The following is a 5,522-nucleotide window of genomic DNA, read 5'->3' on the forward strand; positions in this document are numbered from 1 at the left end:
TTTCTTACCATGCAAGACAGCTAATCGAAAAACCGCCCCTTTTTATACCAGCCAATCAGCTACAAACCACTTCAAAACCAAATGTGGCTGCAAACTCCGCGTTATAGATTTGAATGCGGATTTCCTGGTATTTTTGTAATAGCCTACATATTACCCTATAGTTAAACCATGTCAAGCTGTCAACTCTTGGGAAAGAATCAGACTTCATAAAAGCTCGATCAGTTCCATTCATTCTGTCCCCTTTAAATGCTGTTTATGCGATATTTTATCCTTTATACAATTATCAAGGATGGTTTGCCAGTTCACTCTCAGGACGTGTTCTATCTAAAAAAAATTTTAAAAAATAAAAAAAGACAAATAATATCAGAAACAGGATACGGGTTGGGTATACTGAAGTATTTAGGAATGTTGGGATACAAAACATTAGCATTTTCTCTGAATATAGAACACTTCAGTTAACAAACCTCTACAACGTTTGGTCCAGTTAAACCTGCCTGTCGTGAGAAATTCAGGCAAATTTGCCGGTATGCCACCCCGCCTGCCCCATACCATACCCATACAGCACCGAGAGTTCTGCATTTTTCAAGGTGAAATTCTCCTGGATGTGCTATTTTCTTGTCATGCTTTTTGAATAGAACTGCTATTCTATTTCTCTTGCGTCATCTCGCGGAAGTGGGACGCTACTGCATTCTGGAGCCATTTCAATGTTTTTTGTATTTAACGGTTGTTATGCATATATTTAGATCAATTAAATAGTTTAGTATAAAATGTTCCACATCATAAAAAAAGATATATGACATTAATATGAAAAAAAAGTTTTATTATATTGTTCTGGATTACTAGTAACAGCAAAACAGCAAAATCACAGCTGCAATTTAAAAGGCATTTATAGGTCCCCCAGTTTGTTGGGGGAAATGATTTTTTTCTCATTTTCAAAAATGTACATGAAATAGTTAAATCTACGATATAGTAAGTCTTTTCAAAAATGTATTTATTTTGTACCAAGACCATAAAAGGACAGCAATACTGTGTTGCAATTCCTAAACATTGACACATGGGGGACATGTTGAGCTTTGTTTCACTTGGCTTTGCACTTAACTTGAAGATCAGGAACTTTCAAAATATCCCCTCTTTTCATGGGTGAGTTTGTATATTGAATAGAATGTAAATTATGGACATCACAGCGCGGTAAACATTATTTACAGTCATGTTCTTTGATTAGTGCGGCACAAAATTAGACTGACCACTAGAGATTTGGATGAAATTAAAACCTGGTCGTGCTGTGACTTTCCTGGGGAACCTTGAAGTTTCCATTAAGCTGGAGCATAGGAATGGGGGTGGGGTGGGGGCGCGGGAGGGGGGGGGGGGGTATTAGGGGGGACATGTTATTTTAAAAAATCACCCCATTCAAATTGTGCAGTAGGTAGTCCTACTATTAGCTTATTACTCACTAGGTGATATCTCACGGACATGCAGAACCATAAAGCCAGCTCTTGCAGGTGAGAATGGATGAGGCTAGAATGTGCCTGCATCTTTAATACCCATAGCCGGTTCTGGTGGAACAAATTAACTTTTCCAGTAACTAATATTTACTGTGAGGGCAGGTGCGGATAGAGACTGGGGAGCAAATGTCTCCCCCCAATGTCAGACTCACTCTTACACCCATGACATTATGTATAGCACTAATTAGTATGTATCCCCTGTTTTGTTTTTGGGATACAGGAGGAATAGCAGTGTGATTACAGTGTCACTGAGGTAAAAGGGATTTGAGTCATTTGGCAGCAAAGGGGTGAAGTTCACAAATTCCACGTTTGGCTTTTAAGTAGGCCACTGACACAGACATATTCTTGATTAATGACAGTACAGAGTGGTTAACGTAGCTCAATAACTGTGCACTTAACTTTTCAAAGTAAATTTTAATATCACAGTAGTGTTTTAGATATTGTTCTCTGCAATTCACTGCAGAAATATGGATGCCACATTTTTGAGTGTTTGAGCAAAGTATACATGCTACAGAGAATATCCAGTGAATGTACAATTGTAACTAAGCACATTCAAAGCTAAAGTATGTAAAGCATTCAGTCATTTCTGTCAGTCAGTATGCGAACGTGCACATGTGTATAATGTCAAATTTTTCATGTATGTTCCAACCCACCGTACCTGCTTTAAATTCCTCCACTGAGGTTTTCGCGGATATACGGCAAACCTGGAAGATTTGCCGTGACTCCACGTGAGCCAAAATGCTGAACAAACTAAAATATCCTTCTGAGTAAACTGTGCTAGCAACGATGTAGGATCCATCGCTCAGGCGTTGGATTGGAGTGTATAAATGGGAACTGGAGACCACAAAGCATTCCCTCTCATAAGGTCAGACCTGAAACCTTAAACACAGGGCTTTATAAAGATCTTGGCATAGAGTGGCATATACACTAGAGATTACAGTAATTAATTAGGGATAAAGCATAACTGACATCAGCTGTTTAAGAAGTAAGAAACAAAATACCAATCTAAGTTTTTTTGTAATGTATTTTTTGCTGGGGGTGAACCTTTGTTGATTGCACATAGATTCTATAATTCAAAGTAAAATAATGTTTTAGAAATGTAAACTACTTAATTTTTTTTGACATTTAATAAATGAAACAAGCGATATATACCTATCATATGAAAAATAAGGCATTATGATAATTACATAATTGTAATTATTATAATTACACTCAGCACCTCCGTACAGCCTTGCCAATCATGGCAGAGGACTAAGTTGTGCCGTCCATTTCCCATTCTTTAGATGCAAAATAACTAGAGTGCATTTGAGAAATCAGATATACATAAGGAGGGCTAGGGGGTGGATTCATTGAAAACTCCTAAATAACTCCTTTTGACTGGCACCTGTGTCCATCTGGGGTTGAGTTTCCTTGAAGAAGCTCAGAGAGGATCGTTGGTCAAAGGGAATATTTTATTTAGGAAAATAAAATTGATGCAGGAATGCATGGACAGACAAAAAAAGAAAAGAAAATCCATTTCCTCGGATTTAAAGCTGCAAATCAAGCAGTAGTGGTAAATCTTTGTTCCACCATCTTATATGAAGTGAAATTATTTCACAGCAGTATGGATTATGCAGTAGGATGTTTCACTGAAGAATTGCAGGTTAAAAACCTTGCTCAAGGCTGAACCTGCAGCCTTTATGTTACAAGCCCATTTCCTTAATCTTTACACCAGACTGCTGCCACCTGTTGTAACCTAATTGATTTTTATCTTACTGATAGTGCACATCCCCTAGCTCTCTCCCTGAGAAACAACCATTACCACCACCCCCTCCCCATGTCCTGTACGTGTAAACAATCATTACTACCACCCCTCTCCAGTCCCCTCCCCCCGCCCCACCTCAAGCTTTAAACCCGATACCTATCTCTAATCAAAACATCTGCCCCGTACACCTAGCGCTGTGATCCCAGAGCATTACTCAGCCCTTATCTTTTCCCTCTCGAATCCTGCCTAAACCCTTTACATGAAAGACCCAATCCGTCCATGCCAATGAGAAGAGGAGCCCTCCTGAATGGCCTGGGAGAGCAAGAGGCCACCATGTTTGGCTCAGACCTCCATGATCTCACACCACCCCTCCAACTAGGCATTGGGTTGTGGCCCGTCGCGTCCTTTCCTACACTGATCAGACGTGGTATAATCGTATGATTCCACTTGTGCAGACATTTATGCCGATAATGTACAGTATATACACACATGCACATAGATGGTTGGAAAACTGTGGGCTTTTAGGCTTTTGAGAGATTGCTATGTAGGAGTACAGTGAGAGACCTTCTGTGTTTCTGTGTAAGGGATGGGATTGTGTGTGCTGCGTGCCATTTTTACAGATTTGAAGCTTCGAAGGAAAAGGGACAGAGTGGGTTGAACGCCAAGGAAGGCTGAGGGAGTGAAAACTTATGACATATTAATGTTTGTCTGAGAGACAGACAGACAACAGGAAATTAAAAACGGTCAGAAGGAGAGTATACAAAGGCTGTGACTAACACAGACACAACACAGACAAAGAAACAATTAGATACTATCAGACAGAAACAATGGGGGCTCAAATTCACACAAAATAGATGTACACAAACACACTGACTCAAGAGGGAGACAGAAGCGGATGCAGGAGAGAGTAGGACAGAGAAAGGTACGACTGGACTGAGGCAGATACAATCACATATTGTACATACATATATATATACGCATATTGATCCCCCATATCCACACCCCCTAAAAACAAACAATTTTCCCTGCTCAGCCATGTCCTGAAATCCCAGTGGTCCAGCTTGGTATGGGTGTGTCCCCTTCTTTCTTTTTTGACATCACAGAATAGACTATTGTTAGCCACAGAAGACGACAGAGAGGGAGGGGTGTTCCTCTTAAACAATTCAACCGATCACACACACACACACACAGATACACACACACACAGATGAACCTCACAGCCTTAGAGGGAAAACCGGAAAAGGTGTGTGCGGGGGGTGGGTATGTTCAGTTTTTTTTCGCATTAGTCAGTATGTGAGTGCTGTGTGTATAGTTCAGACAATAGTGGTGTGTGGATTTATGCAGTATTTCTACCCACTGCCTCAGTCTTGGGTTTCCCCAAGGTTTGAACAATTCTACAAGCAAACCTGAGAATCTTTCTCTGAGACCGCAATGCCTACTAGCAACTGTGAGAGGACAACACGTCATGTGCCACACACATACAGTGTGTGCACGCTCAACCCATGAAAATATGCGCACACATTCACACTAACTCACACCAGTATGCAAACACACACTCGAGTAAATACACACAGTAAATTTATCCACTTATGCACTAGTTTAAATACATACACAGTATATTTACCCACATATATGCTCTGGTAAAGACACACACAGTATATTTACCTACATATATGCTCTGGTAAAGACACACACAGTATATTTACCCACATTTGCTTGAGTAAATACACACACAGTATATTTACCCACATATATGCTCGAGTAAATACACACGCAGTATATTTACCCACATATATGCTCAGATAAATACACACACAGTATATTTACCCACATATATACTCTGGTAAAGACACACACAGTATATTTACCCACATATATGCCCTGGTAAAGACACACACAGTATATTTACCCACATATATGCCCTGGTAAAGACACACACAGTATATTTACCTACATATATGTTTGAGTAAATACACACACAGTATATTTACCCACATATATGCTCAGATAAATACACACACAGTATATTTACCCACATATAGGCCTGGGTAAATACAATCACAGTATATTTACCCACATATATGCTCGGATAAATACATACACAGTATATTTACCCACATATAGCCTGGTAAACTACACTCCAGTATTTACCCACCATATGCTCGATAATACACACACAGACTTACCATCCAGCTCATGCCTGCGCCTGCTCCTGTACACCTGGTTGAGGACATCTAAGAGCGGTAGCCGAGTCGTGTGTTAAGCGCTGTGTTTGA

Source organism: Anguilla rostrata, chromosome 2, assembly GCF_018555375.3.
Source record: "Anguilla rostrata isolate EN2019 chromosome 2, ASM1855537v3, whole genome shotgun sequence".
Lineage (NCBI taxonomy): Eukaryota > Metazoa > Chordata > Actinopteri > Anguilliformes > Anguillidae > Anguilla > Anguilla rostrata.